This window comes from Calonectris borealis, chromosome 1 (genome assembly GCF_964195595.1).
Source record: "Calonectris borealis chromosome 1, bCalBor7.hap1.2, whole genome shotgun sequence".
Taxonomy (NCBI): Eukaryota; Metazoa; Chordata; class Aves; order Procellariiformes; family Procellariidae; genus Calonectris; species Calonectris borealis.
The window spans coordinates 32,516,475-32,540,389 of NC_134312.1; the positions used below are offsets into that span (position 1 = coordinate 32,516,475).

General features: G+C 37.8%; 1 protein-coding gene across 1 annotated transcript in view; it reads left to right on the top strand.

The window, feature by feature from the left end:
* Positions 1-313: 313 nt before the first annotated feature.
* Positions 314-23,915, top strand: part of CNTN1 (contactin 1) — a 268,296-nt gene continuing 244,694 nt past the window's right edge. Inside the window, exon 1 of the mRNA XM_075147813.1 lies at positions 314-483. The gene's annotated coding sequence lies outside the window, so the exon portion shown is untranslated. The remainder of the gene's footprint in view (positions 484-23,915) is intronic.

A 23,915-nucleotide genomic window follows, 5' to 3' on the forward strand; every position in this document is an offset into this window, starting at 1 on the left:
CCAGGCTCACCTCCTCCACGCGGCTCTCCTCACTCTGCTCTCACCGCGTCCTCCCCTCCCCTCCCCTCCCCTCCCACTCCGCACGGCTCTCCCGGCTCTCCCGCAGCACTCTGCCCTCAGCCGTTCCCGCTCCTCTCCCTCGCCGCTCCCCGCCCGCCCCTCACCTCTCCCCACTCTCCCTCACGTCTCCCCTCACCGCGCCCCGCCCTCCCCACTCTCCCCTCACGGCCGCGCTCGCTCGCGCGCGCGCACGAGTGACATCACCCCTGTCCAATCAGCCGCCGCCGCTCTCCGCGCCCCGCTCGGCCCCGGCGGCCCCGCGCGCGGCGGCGGGAGGGGGGAGCGCGCGGGCAGCTGTCAGGCTGGCGCGCGGGCGGCGGGCCGTGCCGTGCCGTGCCGAGCCGAGCCGAGCCGTCCCAGGCGTGCGCAGCTGAGGCGGGACGCCGCGGGGTGACAGCCCGCCTGTGCGGCAGCACTGCACAGGTAGGGCACGGCTCGCGTCGTAGCTTTGCGCAGCGGGGTCCCGCTTCAGAGAAGCGAGTAAGAGCTGCCGGCGCGGCGCTGCCTCCTGTGAGGGGAGAGGGCCGCCCCGGCAGCGGGGCCGGGCGCGGGCGGGTTTGCGCGGTCGGGGGCCCTGCCGTGGCGGGGAGTCAGCTTCCCCGGTGCGGCCGGGGGAGCTGGGGCAGGTGTGGGGTGGGTGGCGGGCGGCCGCGGCCCCGGCCCCTCTCCCCGCGGCTGGGCGGCGGGGGAGCCGCGAGCTCCTCCGCAGATGCGTCGTTGGCCCGCAGGCGGTACTGGAGCCCGGGCCTGGGCGGCGGGGCCCGCTCCTGTGAGGCGGCCGGGGGCGGCGGTCGTTACACGGCACGGAAAGCGGGCGGGGGAGGTGGGGGAGCCGCCCCCTCCCAGGGCGACTGGGCGCTGGGGACGGGATTACTCGGACCCCCGGGCTGCCGAAAGCGGGACGCCTTCCCTAGGTAATCCTCTGGCGGACGCTGTCCCCTCGCGAGCGCGGGCTTCGCGGGGGGAGAGGCGAGCTGCCCTGCCTCCGTGCTGCGCCTGCCGCACGGCTCGCCGGAGGGGCGGCGGGAGGGTGCCGCAGGGAAAAGCTAATTCTCGGTTTCGTCCCTGGTTCTTGCTGGCGCGTGTATGGATTTTGGCAGCGTGTGGAAAATGTATCCGTACTGTGTTTTTACAGCGCATTATTTCAGCAGCGCTGTTGCTGCGCGGGTTGTCTTTCAGAGCACTCTGCGCGCCCAGAGGCAGCCTTGCTCCGTCTCATTTACTTGTGTGCGTGTTGGGTGCGTTTAATGGTGATCAGCTAAAGCGGGATTTTTTTCATTGCACGTTCTTGCGGTAAAAATAATAGTGTTTCACTTTGTTTTCCCCTGGTAAAATGCTAATTATGCTTCTTTTCTGTGTCACTTTTCCGTAAATGGCAGTAATTCAGACTGACTATAGTAACACCTGCTGGTGAGAACAGAAATACCACTTGCGGACATTGCTTTTGCTGAGCTCTCCTAAAAGTCACCTGAAGGGGCTGAGCATGCCCGTGATGCTCTGCCTGGGCTGCAGACTGCGTGAGGGGCTCTTTAGGAATTCCATCTGCTCTACGAAGCGCTATTTAATTCTGCTTATAGAACCTACCGGAGATTATCTATGCAGTTAATAAATTATGCTCCATTTAGTAATGAAAGTAGACTATGACCTGTGAGCTAAGAATGTTTTCAATCATTATCATATTAAAGCACATAAAAAATATTTAAAGGGTTCTTTAAGGTTTTAAAAACAAACTATTATGTAATTACTGGTGTGTACATCTTAGGCAAAAAATTGCCTAAAAATGCAGCCACCTGTGCAGAGGTGGCTGTATCAAAGGAGGTGTTAACAAATATACTTTACTTAATATCACTTTTCTATAAAGTTACTTGTAAACCAGTGAAAATAATGAACACAGGACTTCAAATTGCATAAGAGCAGGGGAAAGCTTTCTGAAATAACCTGAAGTTATGAAAATTCTCAATTTTTCTCTTCTACCATTAGTAACTTTTAGATGTCTTTCTTGCAGTGCAAATGGTGTACAAATCCCTATGAAAGGATGATCTTTGACCCATGTTGTATAAATAACAATAATCGACCAAAAGTTCTTGTATAAGAACTTTCCTTAATGTTGCAGGAGCCTGTTGGTAGTATGGAACTTTTGTTTACATTATGGAGCTTTTGTTTACATTTGAATGTGTATTATCAGCATCAGATGCTTAGTTTTTGTATTTGCGTTTAGTGATAGTTGACACTGCATCAAAATATTCCTTATCCATCCCTAAATTTTGCAAAAAGTAAAAATTAGAAGCTAAGCAAATCACTTCTGTTCCTGTGCATGTTTGTGTTATCTATAATTCTATTCTAAACCAACAAGAGATTTCCAGTTTTACTTCTGACAGACACCAAAAAGTAGTGCAACCTCAACACAGCTGCATGATAATGCAAGAACTCACTTGATTTCATAGAATCTTAAATCAAGTATCTTAAACACTTTCTGTAGAAGAAATCCCGTGTTATTAAGGTTATGGAATAAAGAGCTTATAAGTGCCTTTTTGAGCATGTCTTTCTGATACAGTCTGAACTACACGATCACATACCATCTTTTTTCTACAGGAACCCTGTCTCATTCAGTGCATGGGTTGGATGGAGCTCACTTAACAAAATTCAGTATTTTTAATTGATCACTATGCGAACCCATGATTTATTTACTCCATATTACTCAACTCTGCTTTGAAGGCAGAACTGGTAACATCTGTATGGGCTTTGCTGAAGTGCTTATCGTTACATGATCAGAATGCCTCATATATAATTATTAGTTTATCAAACACTACCTAAGATGAGACAAGAATTTTACAGATGGTGAGCAGAGGCCCAAAGAGGGTTAGGTGAAAAATATTCACTCATTTTTGATGTCCAGCTTGAAATTTCTACAGTTCTTGTAAATATGTTTGCTCAAGTTACAACTGCCACTGCTTTTAGTAACAGTCCTGAGTGCTCCACACATCTGTGAATGTGTCTGCAGAGTGGATGGGGAAAAGAGGAATTCACAGTTAATTACAAACTGTGGGAATTTTGGGTTAAATGGTGTGCATAACAGCAAGAGAAATGGGGGAAACTACGAAAGGGAGGACTTTAATCATTAAAGCCTTTGTGGCATATTACAGAGCCCCTGTCCCTTTTTCTTTCTGTAAGCCCTGCCTCATGCACTACACATATTCCTATTCTTCAGTAGGTAAGACAAGAGTCCTACCTGCAGTAGGTTCTGTATCATCTTCTGTGCATGTTCATCCTGTGCACTGAGTGGGGCAAGGTAACTTTGAAGAAGCAGTACATGTTTATTTAAATATTGTATAAAAATGTACACACTCAAGGGAAGTGAATTATGGTTGCACAGACAACAGTGTTTGTCATTTTATAACTTTTGAGTGGTCGATTTAGTAACCTTAATAATATTCTTTCATGTTGTTTTTGGGGTAAAATGTGCATACATGTCCCATATACTTTCTTAAAACCTAGAAAATTAAACTTAAGGGAATTTAAAAAAAAAAACCCAAGAAAACACAGAAAATTTTCAACTCTCAAAGTAAATTTCTTGTGTTACTGAATTGGACCCCCAATGGTTATCAACAGGATTGGAAAAGTCGAATCCTTTGAAAAAGCTCTTGAACTTTTAGCATTATGAGAATGCAGTCCCTTTTATATACATGCGTGATAAAGCCGAATGGCATAGTTTGTAGTGCATTTGCACAGGTACTTCTAATAGTGGAAGAGTGGTAAAAGACTGGAGTCCTTTCTATTCTAGGCTTTAGAGAGAATGTATCATGGTGGATGAGGGCTCTTTTGCCAGTCCTTTTCACTTCATCCTTTATACATGTATCCTAAAGACAGTCTCCTTATCCTCCTCTAGCCAGTCTCAGTCTTCATTTTTGAAGATGAAGTAATCATTCCAAATTTGTCTTCAGTTTCTTGTCTCAGCCAGTCCTGTCTCTCCTTGCTTTTTGCCCATCAGCATTCCTTCCATTTACTTTTCTTTATTTCCCAGAGCTTCCTCTTAATTTGCTACATCAGTCTAGTCTAGTCTCCTCCTCTTCTCAGTCTCCAGTCACTTTTTCTATGCCTTTACCAGACATTGGTCTCAATTTTTACCCCTCTTCATAGACCATAAGGTGGCTTTTGTTCTTCTGCACTGAAACAACACATTACTTTCTTAGAAGTTGGTTAGGTTTTGGTACGTTTTTAGAGATATAGGAAAGAGCGTAGCATTAACTCAAAGCTTGCCTATGTTGATGGCTTCAAACCATAGTCACTAACATTTTTTGAAGTAAAAGACGCTTGCTGAAAGAAAGAAGAAAAAAATTGATGTGTTTTTCCTCCATTGTTCCTTTTAAAAATTGAACTCTTGAATGGATTTTTCAATGAAGCATGTAAGTATGTGTTTCTACATCGGCATTAGCAGAAAGCAAGGACAGACAGGACACTTACTTTGCGAAAGTTGTAAGTAGTAGTAAACATTAGAAATGCTGAGCCACTTAAATAGTCCTGATTATGAAGAGACATCAGCAATTCTGACTGGAGCATGTACTGTATTTTTGCTTAACTCTGCTGTGTTTTGAGGGTTTCTGGGCTGGCAAATAAAATAACTGATGATTTGGGCTTGGTTTGGGTTTATACGGGTTTTTTTCGTTTTATGTTAAGGTTTTGTCATAGCTACTTTAGAGAAGTATTTACGAAAAGAAGATGTAAGCCTCTCACTGATTTGAGATCTGAATAAAACTGTGACGGGTGGAGTTACCACTGCACCATAGTATTTTGTTTATGTAAGGTAGTCCTTTTGATGTGATAGAAATACTATTGGCAATAACTTAGTAGCGCTCGTGTCTGAAATGTGGGGCATGGATGAATTATGGTTTGCACCACAGACTGAATATTATAATTAATGTGAGATAATATTTAAAAACATTTTTGTATCATCTGTGGAATCTTCTTAAGAGCTCATATGAGCAAGTGCAGTGTTGAAACGAAGAAACATAAATATACATATTTGACAAGTTCTTTGCTTGTATTTATGTAATACTTTAATAATTGACACATAGTGGCCAGATTATGTGTTGTTCCCATGCAAACGAGTTAGCTTGTAGCGTAGAGGTCATGATTTAGTCATGAGATAGCTGTTCTTTTTATAGCTTTATTGGAAACATCCTGCTTTACCATGGACAATTCAATTTTCTCCAGTTTAGCAAAATATTTGAACACAAGGGTGTGACTGTAAGTTGCTGTTGATTCCTGGTCAAGCCAGTACTCAAAGTTGTTAGGCATGTACTTGAATTTAATGCTGTATTAGTTTCTGCATAAAATTGTTTTTCTTATCCATAAAATTTGAGTAATGCAATTCAGCTTAACAACTGCTAAATTTAATTTGTTTGTAAAAATCAAGGAAAGGTGCTGAGATATTCAGTCAAGCATTGGAAAAGATTACTCAGAGAAGTTGTGCAATTTCCCTCCTTGAAAGTTTTCAAGACTCAAATGGATAAACCCCCAGCAACCTGATCTGATGTCTTAGTTGACGCTGCTTTAAGCAGGAGATTGGGCTAGAAACCTCCTGACGTCCCTTAAAACATGAATTATCCTGTGATGTTATCCTGTCATTCTCTATAAGGGGGAAACATCAATATACAGTCTGAACAGTACTTTCTGAAAGGGGAAGGATAGCTGTGCGAACAGGCAAATGTTTAATGTCTGAATGAAATATTTAACGTTACAGACCGAATTCCCTTTTTAGTTTTCATTGGTAATTGTATTTAAATCACTGCTAGATTTGCTGTGTGAATTAGGTAGGCTTGGTGTTATATTATAGATCTGTTTTATGGGAGATAATAACAGGATTCAGTAGCTTGGTCAGTTAACATTGATATGTTGTAACAAGTTGTAGTACTTAAGTAATGATACCTCTTCAGTTTCATCGGAAGAGAGGATCCCTTTTATTAATTTTATATTATGAAACTTATATTTTTCAAACAAAATCTCATACACTTAATCTGAATGTAAATATTTAAAACAAACACTGGATGTTGGTAAGTGGAACAGGCTGTTAATGTTGTCTGAATGTTGCACCTAGTTAAGGTGCTAATCTTTCTGGGAATGATCAGTGCTGGCTGAATGAGGGAGATAACTAGGTGCCCTGTCTCAAGCAGAGGGATGGCAGAACAGAAGAGTGACTGGTTCTAACACATCAGCTGCAGTCAGATGGGGAATTTTGGATTTACCACAACTGGGAAAGAAGTCCATGTCGTTTTAAACTTCTGTGTTCTGTAAATCCAATGATTTTTTGGAGTCCCTGCTTATAATTCAAGTAATATGTGATGCAGTGATGAATACTTCATTTTTTTGAAAGCTATGTTGATTTTATGAATATCATAGATTCACCTTTCACGTATAGTTTTGTTTTTCACTATGTCTGCTCTTCAGGCTTTTCATGTTCAAGCCTAATTAGAGCTTAGGAGAAATAAAATAAAATGCATGAAAAAAGAGAAGCAGCCTTATACCCTAAATATTTCTTAATGAAGACTTCCTTCTAGGTAACTGGAGTTCCAACTAGTATGCTTTCTTTGAAACTTGAGATAAAGCTGATTTTGTTTTTATAAAGGTGGTCAGTTGTCTTGCCAACTACTCACTGGTAAGACCTAAAATAAAGTTGAAAAGAAACCAAATGTCTCGGTATGTTGAAGATCAAACCTGTATTTTCCTTTATCAACCATTATTAGTAAACTTCTAAAAGTGCCTAGTAGGATAACTTACCTGTTGATAAGGCTTGCTGTTTCTAGAAGTTAGAAGAGTTACTGCTATTGCTAGTAGTACTTGTAGCTAAAGTATTGCATTTTTTCATTATGAACATTTTTGAGCAAAGCAAAAAGAAAATAATAAGGATTAAGATAAATGAGAGAGAGCAGCTAGAAATATATATTTTTTGTTTTCTGTATTTCGTCTTGTGAAGAATAAGGCCATCGCTCTTTTGTACTATTGCCAGAAGCCCAGCTCGCCTTTCATCAGCTGTCTACAGTTTAGTTGTTTTATAAAAATGAACTTTGGAATATTGAACAGTTTCCACTTCAGATTTTCATTATAAAGGAGCTCCAAGGGACACCAGCTGCTGTTGAAATAGATCTTGGGAGGCCTGGCATTCTGAAATACTCTTTTTTCCCCTTCTTCTTGTCACTTCCTGAGCTCTCTTTGCTCTTGGTTTTTATTATACCTTTTCCCTTTGACTTTTCCTGACACTGTAATTTTTCAATTTTTTTTAACACATTAATGTTTTGAAAAAGTATCCAGTTCTGCCACTTACACTAGGTGTAGCAATGGTATCCATGGAAAAGGCATGATCAGACCATCACAATGGCAAAATTGATCTACAGCTTGATTGTAATAGGTTGTTTTTGAAAGTCACAGATTAAAGACTGATTAATGTGAATGTTCAGTATTATGTGAGCTTAAGAAAATATGTATTAATTTCTTTTTGATTGCTTTCATTTCTTTCTTGACTCTTTATATAACACATAAGAACTGTGCCAGCTATTGCAAAAAAACCCCGCTAAGGAATAATTAGTGGAATAGTGCCAATGCTGACTTCTATTCTAAACAACTTGAGTGATAGCTCAGTTATACTTTGTTGTTTAAACATATTCCATTTCAGTTTTGCATTAGGTCTTGTCAGATGGATACTTTGTTGTTGGGTTTTTTTTTTTTTTTTAAAGTCAGTGTAGGAGAAAAGGTTTATCCTCAGAGTTATGGAGGGAATGCTGAATAAGATCCTCGGTTTTTTGGCTCATCATCATAGTTCATTGCCTCTTTCATTTCTTGCTGTTGATCTGTCCCATTGAAAAGTTGATTTTGCAAAATTTACTGATGCATTAACTGAAAAATTATAGTATATGGTGAATAATTCCTACCACAACCAATTTATCTCAAAATTCTTGTCTTTTTATAAATAGTTTATCTGTGTAAGCATAGTATTAGCAGTTTAGATGAAGAATTAATTTCCTTTTAAGTAGCTGGTATTTACAAAATAAGAATCTGGAAAGCATTGACAAAACCTAATCAAAATTATAAAAAAATTGCATAATGGAAAAAATACATAACTGTCTCATCTGACACATTGATCTGGCCTCATCCTGTCACCATTACATTAACTTATATTTGTATACGTACACAAACATATCTATATGCATGGTCTTTTTTTTTTTCCCTCCAATGCACTTCTATTTTTATGAAGATAGTGGACTGAAGAAGTTAGTTATCTCTAATAAATACCAAAAAGGAAATAATGAAAGGAAAGAGAAGCAGATAATCTCAAGTAGCATGATTTTTAAGAAATGAGTTTAGAAGTTACTACTTGCATTATTAAGATGTCAGTGTAAACAGTGCTTTGAGGTACTTGCATTGTATTAATGAAATTAACAAGAAAAATAAAGTATACTTACTTGGTAACAGATGCTTTTTATTATTCTGGGGACCTTCCACCAATATGTGCAAAAAATGAGTCATTTCTTGAGGGATTTTCTTGAACTGAAGTATTTCTCTGTTTCTTCTTAGAAAAATCATATTGAATACGAATCAGAATCAAAAACAGTGTAAACTCTCCCCCTGGGATAGTGGAGTGGATAATTGTTTTAAAAATATTGAATAGCTTTTTGTTTTTAATGTGATGGTGATCTGTGTTTTATTAGCTAAGAATACTTGAGATGACTAAAGGGTTTTGAATGAAAAAGACTTGATTGCATTTTCATTACCAGCAATTTGCCGGTTCATTTATTATTAGGCTGTGTGATTACAAAATGTGATTTTGGGGCATGGAGGGAAGTGGCATGTCTGAGAAGAAAGACTAATTTGCCCTTAGCTTATAGGTGAGATACAGAAAAAGATAAATCTGACTAAACCAAGTATTTTGTTGTTGTTGAAATGGGAGTTTTGAATCTGCTGCTCAGAATGGCGGTGTCCTACAGAAACTTAAAGGCATAAAGAAACTTTTGTAGTTAAAACAGCCCCAGGTTTGTAATAAAGCACAGCTGTTCCCATTTCTGTTCACACTCTTTTTATTGTAATACATTCTGTGGGTTCTCTACAGCTGACCCAGTCTTAAATGTGGCTGAACCATAAAACCTGTTTTGTCACATAGAAATGAGATCTTATTGGAAGCATTCAAAAGATATAAAGCCTTTTTTTTCCTTCAGAGTGATTAACTCCACTCCAATGTGACATTTGCATCTGAAGTTACAGCAGCTTCGTATAATTCAGACCTTGCCTGTGCATATACTGGAAGGAAGTACAGAGGTTTGGGATGTTTTTTTTTTTTTTAAGCTAGGACTAGAACTCTGAAAAAACCATACGTTAGTGTATTACCGTACACTTACGTATTACCTCAGTTTTATTTACATTCATGTAGCAAGCTTTTGTGGCCTATTGAATATTTTTCAGCTGATGTTATCCTTGGCAATGTTGCTGACTGACAGTATTTAAACTGACAATCATTAGATAAAGGCTGCAAATAGTCACTAAGGTTTCCTGTGTGTGTGGTTTTTTGGTTTTGGTTTTTTTTTTTTTTTTAAACCACCAAGCACTCTTTTTCCCCATGTATGCTAACGTTTACTGATACTGGTGTAAGTACAGTGAATGATATGGAGCATCTTTAAATGTAATTCTTATTTCAGCAGTTTGGGACCTGTCTCTAGAACGATTTTGATACTTGTTTGTGACTGTCTAAACTAAAGCACTCCAAACATTTAGGATATTCTTGGCCTGTTTTTCAAGGATTTTCATGGTTGATGAGGTATTAATATTTTTTTATAGATAGCAAATCTCTTTTTATAAAAGGGGAAAACATTTATTGTGTGGGTACTAGCTAGATATTGTGCTATTTAATGGGGTGTGCAAGCAGCCAAAGAGCAGTTATTTGGCGGTTTGACTGAAGACATTGTAATCTAAGATAACAAAATAATTTAAAGGGAAATATGGTTATCTGTACACCTAATAAACTACGTTTTGGAAATTTTTGGTTTACTGGCAGGGTAATTCCAGTTCAGCTTCATAAAACACAGGTCATCATTCCAGAGAGTCCAGGGGCTAATTCTTGCCTGCTCCAGGAGAATCAGTTGTTAAATACACGTTCCCAATAATTTTTTGCTTGTCACTTTGTCTTATTCATCTAAAAGTTCTGTCAGAACACAGAATTCAGTAAGAGCTTTTCAGAGTTAAATATAGGCAGATTTAAATGGGAGGACTTTTTATTAGCTGTTAGCATTAGGCCTTTAACCTTTATCATCCAGATGCAAGTTTTGGGCTGGACTGAGCACTCTCTGGCTGAAGACGTTTACCGTAGTATAGAATAAAAATATTTACCCATTTGGAGTAACCTCGCAGAACATAGATGCTTGTGCTTCTTCTAAACAGTCCTTCAGAATGTTGTGAAGCACTAACATAAAAAGTGTATTTATGTTTGTGGCTTTGCCTGTTAATCTGCAGGGTTTTTTTTTTTTTAATTCTGACTTCCTCTTCTGTTGGGATCTTTCCCTAGGAATCTGTTTAGTACGTGTGAAAAAATGCCAATGTGTGCATTTGGGTAATACTTTAAAATGTTACTTAATCTTCCTGGCAAATAGCAAAATTTTCTGTTGCTGGATATATTAGTATTGTTTGTGCTGATGCTTGTCTCTGAATTCATGGCCCATTAAAACTTGTAAACCTGGCTTTTGTCCTGGGTGGTTCTCTCCCCTGGAAGTTCTCTTGATGGCCTGGGGAGAACCCCTTGGGTAAACTTGATCTCATTCCTAGGGGTAAGGAGTAATGAGAAGCTGGGTCAGAGGAGGTAATAGATAACGAGTGCTAACATACGTTTCTTAATTTGCCTAGCCTGTTCTGAACTTCAGTCTAAAGTTGTCTGCATGAGCTTAAATTCACAGCAATGATTTAAAACAAATAGTCTGATTTTGCCCTAGTCTGGATTAGGACCGCTCATAAGTTTACTGACTGTGTCTCAAAAACAGAGAGTCATCTGAGACAGATTTCAATAAGTAGTAGGAGTGCGGCCAATTCTTATGTTCCTGCAGTTAGGTCCTTCAAGATTCTTCCAATTTGAAATATAATTACCTGTGAAATTTTCTGTCTGCTTAGAGGTAGCTGTCTTTCAGACTTTGTTCTCATGAAAGGCACCCAAGAATTGGAGGTCCTGACTTGGTCTGTGAACATGTTTGCTGTTAATTGAATGGTAACTTCAGAACAGCAGCATCTCAGAAGGCTTGCCAGGCCAAGATTATGGGCTTCATTTGATCCCAAGAGGGAAACCTGATACTTAATTCATAATTCGAACTGTAAGCCTGCCATCTCTCAAAATACCTAAAAAAATAAATAAAGAAAGATGAAGATGACTGTGATACCAGATAAGGACAGATTTTCCCATATTAAGTACAGGAGCATATAATCAAATCAAAGATGCAAATTAATATTAGGTGGATTATTATTTTTATTATTATGTGAAGACTTAATAGAAAAAAATCTGAAACTTTAATTCAAGCCAAGCAATTAAAGAAACTGCTTGATGATTGAATATTGAATATAGTGAAACTATGGACTATGTTTTTTGTTAAAACCTTTCACTTTTGCATGCACAAAACACCCTGTTTTCTAAGTATTTGTAGTTAGGTTGTTGCTGTAGTATTTTAAACAATTTTATTGCTCTTCCTATACTTCTACATTATAAGTGTTTCCAAATAAAGAGAATCTTTCTTATTTGGCATGCTACACACATTTTTGCATGCATTTGTGACTTACTGTGTAGAACTGGACCACTTCTGAGGGAGGAATTGTAATCTGCCAATTAATTTATATTTCAGTTAGCTTGTAGGAAGATAGGGACACTTATGAGGATGAGCTTTTTAGTTGCAAAGTTTTGCATTATTGCATGTAAGTAAGTAGAAACATCTGTATTCTTGTTTTTCAGTTAGTCAGACCTAGAAGGCTGCCTTAGAAGACAGCTGAAAGCAATGAAGGAATCCTTTATAGATCAGTTTCTTAAATTGCTCATCCAGACATTTGGTTTTAAATGTTTTCTCAGTTCAATGTGATATAAAAGCAGAAATATTTGTTGCAGGCTTTTAGAAATATTCTCTTATGGTTTTACGGACAGTTGCAAATAGTGATTTTTTTTGTTAATTCTGACTGCAGAAGTGTACATAAACGTTACTGTGTCTCTTTTTTCTCTGTTGGTCTAGTGACAGTTGGCAGGTGCTAGCTTCCAATGAGTGAGAGTTGTAAGCTGCACAGCTTGGTAATTGGCATAGAAGTTGGGTAAGGAAATTGCCTCCTTCTCTTATGCTACAATATAGTCTTTTTAAGACAAGTTCTTTTTCTTTTCCTTTTCCAGAGAAAATCAGCCATTATTCAGTTTTCTCAAAGAAAGAGTGCATACATGTAGGCAGCATGAGGAAGAAGTACTTGTCCTCAGAGTGGCTTGTGTTTTGCTGAACCAACTAAGAGTTGACAGCTCAGTCTCGCCAATATTTTTGAAAACCAGTCTGAGAATGTTTGAAAGTTAAAGTGGGTGCCGATTGGGAAAAACTTTAGGGGTACCTGTGTGAAATGGGTGGCAAAAGATAATCCTGCACAAGGAAAAATAAAGTTGTCAGTTTGCAGTTATACAGAGGATGGCTCCTTTTTCCCCTCCGTTAAAAATAACATTTCTATACCGTGCATCTTGAAAATATGATTCTTTGCTCCTTCTTTTTTCTTCGTGCTTACTGGAAAATGAGGAAGAAAAGTTCTCTTTCTGCAAATTAGAGGAGAAAATATTATTCTGAGATTCTATTGCAAGTTATTTTTATCGTTAAGATGATTCGTTAGGAATATGCTTATAAATCAATTTTCATTGAAGCAGCACTTCTGTGTGTCACTCAGAATCAGATTGCATACTTTGTATGAATAGCAATAATAAGGTCCATTAAGTAGGTACAGAAACCTGATGAAAGACTGGAAAGTAAAAATGGTGCAGTTAAAAACATTAAGGAGTGTGTGGAAAGCATAGGAGTATCTTGGTGCCTTCCTCATTGAACACTTGAGCTCCTCCTTTAAAGTCACGGTGCAAGGAATTTTCTTTCAAGAAATACATGATTCTTAGGACAGATGAATAACTGTTCTTTATATAATATTTATATTTGAAACCATTTAGGAATTTCTAATAAAACACAATTTCTGTCTTTACTTTTTGTTTCAAACAATGTAATTATGCGTGTTGCTGACTGTAAAGGATTAATCTTGAAAGTGGTATCAGCACACGCAGTCACCCACAGTCACCCAGGTGGAGGCCAGCCCAGCTGTTTTCTCACAGGGCAGAGCTGCGCTGGCGTGACAGTGGCTTCTAGGCAGGTGTGCAGAGTCCCTCATGTGGTCCCGTGTTTCCTCAGCAGCACATGCAGTCCTGGTGCCTCTGACGGCGCATAGCTGCCGCTGACACCTCGGATCTGGTCTGAGTTGCACAGCCCTTCCTGGTCCTGGTGGCCTTACACATGCTCGGCAGACTTTGGGTCTTCCTTCGTTTCTTGAAAATGCAAGAGGATGATAAATCTCCAGAGCTTGTTAGGGTTTGGTAGACTTTTACATCCTTCTTCTCGACATGATGTTTGTTCTTTCTAGCCTGCTGTTTTCTGGTGACTGTTACTCATCCGCACCCGTAGAGTCCATTTACAGAAAATCCCAGTGACAGGTTTTTTATGACAACGCAACTCTTGGACAACTGGTACTTCAGCGTGAAACTGCAATGGGAAGTCATTGACCTGTGAAACACTTTTATCAACCTTCTTTCAATCTTAATTTTACATTTGGAGTTGAACTGTAATCGGTTTGAATTTTGAATTTTCTTTTTGTTTTCTAATGTACTTCTATGGAGGTTTTATTATTTGTTCCGTTGGGAACTTGGGACCAAGTTCAATCCCATTTTCCAATTCTGATAAAAATAGTAATGAAAGACTTGTTACCTCAAATGCATTTCATGAGAATTTTCTCTAACTTCGTTTATGCAATTTGAATGGCAATAGCAAATGTATTTATTATAACTTTGTGAACTATTTCTGTAGAAGTAGTCATCTTTACTTCAAGATTTCCTTCCCCTTTCTCAATCACAAATATTAATAAATTTTGTTCCATTTTACAAAACTTTTCATAATTCAAATTCTGCTCTTGAAGCTTGTGTTACTGTGAAACTTTCCAGCTGATGCTGAAAATGGAAAGAAGTTAAATCTAGTGGTTTACCATAACTTTAAGGTACATTGCACTGTCTGCAGGTCTTATAATTCCTAGAAAGAAATAGGAGAAGGCATTATGGATTTCCACTGTGATTAACTGGTTATTAGGTCTGACATTAATCACACATGTGGAAGTATGCATTGGGAATAATTTAGTCGACGTCAAGGGAGTGGCACTGACATAAAACTGATTTTAATGAGCCTTATCTGCAGACAACTTTGAAGTTGAGAAGTAATTTACATAACATCTTATTTTGTCCACAGAAGAGTAGATTAATTCAGCTTTTTAGCTGCTGTTAATTGGACAGCTCTCAAAGTACTATTTCTTCACTGCAAGGAATAGGAAAAGATCTGACCTGGAAACGTAAGAGCACTACAATTACTGTTCTGTCAATACTGTTCAATACTGTTCTATCAGCTATTTTTCATACATAACGTTCTTTTCATATATTATATTTCTACATGCCTAAACAATAACTGAATCCTCTCCTAAGAGGATCCCTTTATAACCCATTTTCTTAGCTGCTTGAAGGTCACTCTAGGTACCTATGTAGATTGCCAGGCGATGTTGACATTATGTTATACAGAACTTGTAATGGCCATATCCCATTAGACGATCTCTGAATTTTATCATGTAATACCATATCGCTTTCCATGGATAGATACGTAGAACAAGCATGCAAATTAAGTTTAACTTTATTGCTTTGCAAAAGCCATTTCAATAGCTCTGTTTTGTATATTGATTTAGCTGCAAATGGAATAACAGTATATTTGAAGAAGTTTTAAATGCTGCTCCTGATCTAACACATTTCATTTTTGATGCTTGCTAAAGGCAGCTCGAAGGCTTCAGCATGTGGATAAATTTAGGCTGTGCTTTTCACCTCTGAAAAAAATTGAATCTCTTGGGAGTGTTGGCATTAGACATCAAACTAGTTGGACGTACCATTGTATAAGTCAGGTAGGTTATTTCTCTGCTTTTTGGTGTCTGCGGGTGCTGACGATTTCATATATCCTTTAGATATAGGTTGCAATGTAGAGCTATGTTTTAATTTCATTTCAAGACTCTTAATTACCTGAACGTTTCATTTGGCTCTGATATGTACCTTCGAGCATATTGGCGGCAGTGTTCACTTGATAGTTTCACTCTATGGGGTTGTCAATTTTATGTGATGAATAGCTCAGTAATTATGGAGGCATTCCATACTTTGTAACTCTACAGTGAATTGTGAATTCCATTCATTCTTAAAAAAATCTAATTCAGGTTCTTTAGGAATCACTAAATTGTATTTTTAAATAGCGTATTTATAACTCTGACTCTTGAGATAATTTTCTGAGAACCTGCAAGTAAATTAGACAATTAGTTTCAATTAAAATTAACTAAAAGCTGTCTTCTTACAGGAAATTAATATCTGTGTCTATCTTCTTTTGTCCCATTTTTGTTCTGAATTATTATGGTAATGTAACTAAACAATTTGAATTTTTCACCACTGTTAATATTGACATGTTGTGTATAAACGTTTGAATACTTGAGTTTGTAGTAAGTAAAAATTAAGTTTATGATTTTATAGGCTACCAAAAAGCCATGTAAATAATGCTTAACTAAGGCTACTGTGACATTAAAAAAAAAAAAAGCTATTGTTATTTTGTGACAGTTACTTTGTATGTAACAGTTCTTGGCTCCCTAAATAGTTAAAGTTAACATCGATTTAAAATAGAGTGACTAGAGACCAAGCTTTAAAGTGTTTCAACCATTTTTATATTTTTATTGCTTAATGACACTCAAGGAAAAAAGTAGTGGCTGTCAGATACCAGATAGTACCTGTGTTCCCCTAAACTTTATTGACTGGTGTGTAAGCATAATGCTGAATATTTGGGAGGGGGGAGGGAAGAGAGTTTTTGGTACCATTTCATTTTTTGATAGTTTTGCAGTATTTCTGTGCTTCGGTTGCTGATAATGCAATTTAGAGTAGTCATTCTACGTTCTTCTGACTCTTCATATCAGTACTGTTATTAATCCTAAAGATTTTTGTTCCAATTTTTGCTATTATAAAGATACAGAAATTGAATTTATGAAGAGATATAGTGCTGTATTTTCAAATTGCATACTCAGATTATTTGTTCATTTGGAATAGAATTGAAGATGATGTTTATAAATGAGTAGGGTTTGGGGTGGAAAAAGTAAAGCATTTTCAACACCGGTTTGAATACCTATTTCATGGCTCTTTGAGTTAGTTGGAATATTGAAATATATGAATAGATCAAGGGAATGAGTAATATCCCAGGTGATTTCATCTGTTGCTTGCCACAGAGGCAATATATTTATTTTGAGAAAAAGCAGGTAGTAATTATATATTTTTTTTTTTTTTTTTTAGTGGTTAAGCTCCTGAAAAATTTAAAACTTGTTGTGTCCCACTTAAAAAGTCAAAATAATCACCTTACAATATCTTGGTTTTATTAAACAGTGGTGGGTTGGGACAGGATTTCTAAAACTCTTGTAGTGATCAGTTATTGACCGTAATACTTCATAGAAGGAGCAGCAAAAGAAGAGAAAGGTGACAAAGAATAGCTTTTAAGTGTCACCTTGCAAGGGGCTATTTTCTTTCCTGCTTTTGAGTGCCTAATTTTTTTTTTTTTAATGTGAACAGACTTGACCACACCAACCCCTTTTTCTCAAAATGCCAACCTCCTTGCAGTTTAATGTTTTTTTCCATATTTTAGTGGAAGTACCTGATTGCACCATTTAATTTGGAAGAACTCTGAGTCCTTGGCTGGAAAAAAGAAAACCCTTTCAGGAGAATCGGGAAGAACACACTGACCCCACAATTACTGTCTGAACAGTGCAAATCTCAATGGTCCTTTAAAGTTCCCTTAAACTATTTGCCAGTGTCATTTATCTCTTTTCAGCTGCCCCTGTAGCTTAGTTTAGCTTACAGACATGCACAGAGTCTCACCAGATAATCCCTAAAAGACAGTGCTTGTATTTGTTATCTTTCCGGGCACAGTGTTTTATCTCTTGTGAACCCATTTGATACGGGTTTCTGGTCCTTGTATGAGTGATTATACCAAGTAACGCCCTTAGATGTTTGGATGGAGAATTGTGAGCATGCTATTTTTGTTGATGTACTGTATTTTAGTCCTAATTTTTTCCTTTTTTCCAGTACTTAAAGCTATTGAAAGGTATAAGCACAGTCAAAAAAAATAGAACAAAGTTTGAATAATTATCATAGATGCAAAGGAGGCAGACCTCTACTGAATTTCGTTGCTTGATGACAAGATCTATTTCAGTTTAAATTAATAAGTAATGCTGGGGTTTTGGTTTTTATTTTGCATAATGCAATAGGTTGGTAGTTTTAGAATACTCATTATGTTTAATTCTGAGTAAGTTTTATGTTCTGTTTCAGGATTTTGGTAGCTGTTCAAACAAGAGCATTCTGTATCGACACAGTCGGATGGATGGTTGTCCTGTACAATATATGCAAGGGTGTTCTTTTCTCAGGGACTGAATTTCAGCTTTGACTGTTGAGCGTTGGGGGTTATATTCATTTTCCCTCTCTGATTCAGACACTGATGTGGCCCCTGGACCGTAGTCTTCTGGTTATCACTAGAGGCAGTAAATGAAAACTGTAAGATGGAAGAAGTAGGTCATGTTTTCTGTTCTTAGTTTTTAGTTTATCGCTAAATGGAGTAATAGAAGAGTCAATGCATACTGAAACCTCAGGGCATTGTTTGCTGGTGCTGATACTGTCATGAGGTGGAGTTTGACAGGTCCCTGATTAAATATTTGCATGATTTGATTTCATGAGAAAAGAGGTGATGATGATGTTTCACCTTGAATTTGTTTATGATTCTAGTCAAACAGAAGTGGGGTTTGCCCTTGACATTTTTTCCTGTGTAGATGTGGAATTGATTGTATTTTATCTGTCTCTCAAGTATTTACTTTTTAAAAGAGGTCACCTTTTTAATGACTTGGTAAATTCTAGGAAGAACGCATTAGAAATCACTTTAAAAACCTGTCACTTACTACATCTTTTAATCAAAACCATCCTTTTGTGTCTCAGTTAGATATCTCTTACAACAAACAAAAAACCCCTCTGGAATGCTCAAGTTATTTTTGTTGATACAAATGAATTTGAGTGAGCCATCTGAACAACCAAGAGTCTGCAAGTCCTGAGGCACAAAACATCTCCCATTGAATCAAAATGGATGCATAATAGTGTTATTAAAATATTTTACTTCAAATTTTACATTCCTTTTAAGTGGTTGCATGGAAGATTTGGAAATTTATTCAACCTGTGTTTTTTAATAAAAGGGAAGGCAATAGGTTTGACATTACTTCAGCTCCTTAGAAATATATTTCTGTCCTACTGAGTGCTGAGAAATTCTGTTTACAGACATTGTTTGTGGGTTCCTGTGGGATTTAGCAAGAAGTACGATAAAATTGTCAAATAAAACATTCATAAAAATTAGTTGACTGAAAAAAAAATTAATTATTCCCATCTTTGTCGTAGGGATAGTTTAATGTTTCACTTTCATTTAGTCAGACAAAGGTGTAAGGAAAAGATGAGCAGATTATTTGACAAATGTGCTTTCACATACTAAATTTGTAGGTGAACAAAAGATACTAATCATACATCTGCTCATTTTAGATAAATGTGAATGTATATTATTAAAGATTTTAAATTTTCAGTCATTCCAGTTCTTGTGATTGAGAACTTCAAAGTATCTTGATTTGACATTCTCCATCTGCCGATGCAGGCAGCAGTCATGTCAAATAAACAGATGTATTTTCACCAAAGTATATTGTCACCTAGCAATGAGAGAATTTACTAAACACACAGTGATATCAGCTAATCTTCTATCTGATCATCCAAAGTGATGTTAGAAACAAAAAGCCAATAATGGAAGCTTGTTTGAGTAGGGGGAAAAAAAGGGAATTTGAAGATTTGGGGAAAAAAAAAAAGAGACTTCTGCATGCTGCTAATCCTATATTCTAGCATGGAGAGCAAACGAACACAGATAACTTAATTTGCCTGTTCTAAACCAATCTAAGGCAATGGGGAAGCAATGTTTTTTTGTATTCTTGTAGTTGGTTTTCTTTATTTGTTTACATTTTTTTGGATTTGTTTGGATTATTTTTTTACTTCTGTGGGTGCAACTGCCAAAGATGCTGAATGTCACAACCAGGTGAGCTGCGTGACAAGAGATTTTTGGTGATGGCATTATTTGGTAGATAAGTACCTATAATAAGTACTGCTAATATTTATTGACTGCCACTACCGTGTTTAAATGTAAGTTTGTGTATCTGAGTTATCACTTTACGCCTGTTATAAAATTATTGTTTTGTCATAGTGTCAAGCTAGAAGTTATATTAGTTACTAGAAGTCAGTATACTGCAGTAGTAGTGTAGTAGTGTACTGGTTACAGCACACTAATGCACAGAAATTTGGTATTTTTTATCACACATAAATGGCAAGAGGTTAAAATACACATGCTTCCTAATGAAACTGAGCATGTCAGCATGGTAGCATGTCTTGCTTTGAGCTGTCCTGCTATTTTGAATAGTTGATCCCTTAAAAATATAATTTGCTTTCTTTTTTAATAGAATAATAGGATTATGGGTTAAAAGCTCATGTTACTGACGTGTTCATTTCCTCTTCAGTCTGAGAATAGTTATGGTTTGTAGTTATGATTTCTGTTTCATAATGAAAGCTGCTGATCTGCCTCAAAAAATGGAAGAGTGCAGACTCTGCACTGATTTCTTAAATACTGTTCTGCCATATGCAAATATCATAACTGGCTTTAATAAGTAGCCCTGTCTGCTGGCCTTTCTTGTAGAGTATCTGATGAACCAATTTTTTCATATTTTCTTTGGGAAATGTTTAATCTGAGATCAACAAAACAGAATAGTTACCTGTCTTGTTTGATCTGCTGGCAGGCATCAGTAGATAGCTCAGACCTACCTCTTGCCCCCTGGTCATTCAGGCTATGAGAGGCTACGGGAAAGCTTTCAAGAGATGGGATGAAATCTGGGAGGTGTTTCAGGAGAAAGGGCACTGGGGGAGTTGTCCTTAAGGAAGATGCCTGTGGGATCTACATTTTGCTATAGTAGAGCACAGGGCATATTCCTGGGAAACTTCCTAGGAACAGCTTGTCTACTTTAAAATAATCTTATATTAAATGACAGTTTTTCATCCTGGAAGTACAGTTCTTTAATATTTGCGTAAGTCTCAACTCCTTCAAATGCACTGAAAGCATGTATTTACAAAAAAAGTTTGTGGGGTTTTTTTTAAATACCCTATGTGTGAATAGTATGCTGTTTGAGTCATTCCCAAGTAAACTTTATGCCTAACAAATTTTCTGTTTCATAAGCTGTCTTATTTTTGACAGCTCCTGTATATAGTGATTACTAAAAAAAAAAACCCAAAGAAAAAATGATCGCCTGCTGTATTTCGTAGTATCATAAATGTAGTTTTGGGACACATAGTCTTTTTGGAATTGTTACATGCTTTGGTGTGTGTGGTTTCAATCTTCTCTCCTAAATTAACGGGAGTTTTTTGACGTGTATTTCAGTTGAAGTAGATTAGGTCGCTAATCTGGGCTTCCATTATACAGAAATCATGAAGTTAGTAAAATGTTGATGAATAATGTGAGGAAGGAAGAATGAAAAATTCCTGCAGGTGGAGGGAGTGGTGTTATTTGTGAGGGTAACATTGACTCCTTCAGGCTGTTCAGTCCATAGGCTGAGGGGCCAGACTGGAAGTTAAGCGGCACCTGACTTTCCTGAGCAGCCCCAGCAGTAGTGCGACGGTCAGGGACTCCCTGTGGGGCTGGGCAGCTGCAGGCTGTTGGACCCCTGCTCTCTTGTTTGTGCTGAACACAAACTGGCTCTGAATGAGGGGCTGTAGTCTCCTGTTCGGTGATACCAGGTATTTCTCACATGGAGTCACTTCCTTCCATTTTTTCAAATTTGTTGCCTCTTCATTATGATAGTCTCATTCATGTGAAACGAATCTAACTTGTGTGGACCTCTTTCCACTTGTGGGATTTTTGGGGAGAAGGGAAGTGAAAGGGGATGTGGGGTTAGATACTCCAGGCTATGCGGATCTGCCTAACTTTCCCCTCTGGTCTCAGTGGGCTTGACCTCTCCTGAGATTCGGGTGTTGTTATACCTGTCCTTGAATTTCCTGTGCTTTGGGCAACAATAACCAATGCTGTTCCAATGGCAGCTTTCCGGTAATACTGTGAGAGAAAAATTCCTTCAGGGTGAAAACTCTTCTCTAATGGTTGCCATGGAAATGGAGAACTGAGTGATTATATAGACTAATATCTCAGTTACATGTAAATGTTCTGCAACCTTTTCTGCCTTATCATTTAGGAGAAACATTGATTCTGTAACCACTGGGCCATAAGTGCTTTCAGCTCTGTTATAGCTAAGATTTGGGCCAAACCTTTAATGCAGAAAAATAGCTATCTATTTAAATAAGTGATTTAGTTTCATAGAATTCTGCTGACTGTTCAAGGTTTTAGCAGGCAAGGTTGTTTTTCTGTTGTTGTTGCCTATTGTAGTTTAATTTCATATAATCAATGCTTCAAATACTGGATCAATATCCAGGGAATATTACTACTTTTTTCCCCTCTCATTGCCCCTGTGACATTTCTAGTAAAAACTATTCAAGAAGAACATTCCAGAGGAGCTGTAAGACAGGAGATACAGCTAAATTGATCATAATTGCCTCAATATGCTGCTTGTTATAAATGGAGGCAAATTATTCTAGTGCATTCTGGTCAGGTAGATGAGTCACAGTACAGTGTTGGAATGTCATATTCCTCCATCCAAGAGAGAATTAAACCTTTTTGGGAAAAATGCAATGTTAAACTTGACTTACTGTCAACTGGTTTATCTTTAATAGAAGCAAGTATTATACTAAATTTAATTTTTTTTTATTATGGTGGAACTTCATGACACTAGCAGCATAATACTGATCTTTTGAATGTCTTTCCCCATTTCTATGGAGTAACTAACATAAAATGTTACCTTCTAAAGATACTTTTAGTTTGGTTAATTTCTATGTAGAACAAGGTCCTAACATTATATTTTTATTCCATTCTGACGCAGGGCTTTTCACTTTGTTCAATAGCAATGTAAATGTACTCTTACAGTAAAAGAAAAAAATACAGAAAAAGCCAAACTTACTCTGTTCTTACTTATCATATCTAAGTTTTGTTTTGCAGTTGGATTTATTTATTTAAGTGCTATCTGGATTTACATCAAAGAATGCAGTGTTTCCATTGGACATGCCAGCTCTTATTAGCCTGTACACTCCTCTCCAACAACAGTATAGTGAGTGAGTCTTCATGGTTCAGTGCATAAGTCAGGTTAAAGTTGAAGGAGAGTACTTCAAGAATTATCTCAAAATGTTAGTTTATTTTGCTTTGCTGGTAACTGAAAGCATAGCTTGATTCCTATTATACTTCTTAGTGATTCTCCTTTCTAACATCCTTACTATTTTTGGTTTTTTGCCTTGGAAAGACCAAAAGGGCTGTTGTGTTTGAAGTGACATTTCATAATTAAAAATTTATTCTCTTGTAAAGATGTGACTGTGGATGGAAGTTAATGTCAACAGAGAAGGTAGTCTGGAGCCAGAGAATGACTTCTATTGTACCTTGAGAACAATATGTATGAGAATGGAGTGTACACAGAGCACAGTGACTTTGGTGTGGCAGTCCAGATGTATAGTTCTTAGTTGATAATGTTCTTTATTTGTAAAGCCATTTCAGTTAGTAATTCAAATGTTAGCAGCTTTTTCATATGAGCTAAGAATTCATATTGCTGTTGTATGCCTGGCATATGAAACTTGCATGCTTATTCTTTCCAGATGCTGTATAGCTTTAAGGCAATCTCAGCACTGTCAGCAAAAGCATCTCCCTTTTCAAGTGCATTGACTGTACTGAGGCAAGGTGGGTACCACACAAAGTCAGCACCTATATGCTGAGATCACATTGGGGAGATAAGATTCAAAATTATAATGGGCTTTATAGGTCAAGAGGAGCATCTTGAATTCTGTATGGTTACACTTGCTGTGAATCTGAAATTGTGTGCCGTTCCTCTGATGAACACAGCAAGATGAGTATTTGAATATTACAAATGAGATTAGACAAAGGTCTGAGTAACCAAAGAAAAAGGTGTAAAATGTATAAATAGAAAAAAAATGTCGTTTTCACACATAGCATCTAGATACTTAAACTCTAGGTGCTACCAATGCTCAGTTAGAATCAGAAGCTATTAATTGCATGATTTTTGAAATACTGGTTCTGCCCAGCATGTAAGTGTGTAGGAAATATTATTCAGCCTTCATACCTCTTGCTGGAGCTTCTCTTAGGGACACTTGCATTGTATCTGTACTATGCTAATCAAAGAGTGACAGGGAATATTCTTGTGCATGGGAACTCAGTTGCCTATCCTGCTAATTGCTAGAAGGGTTTCTTGCTGGGACACACAGAAGCAATCATGAGCATAGTTCAAGAGTAGTATGGTCCCAAATCATTTCCCTGGAGAGAGTTTGCAGCTGCTCGGCTCTGCTGTGTAAAGGATTG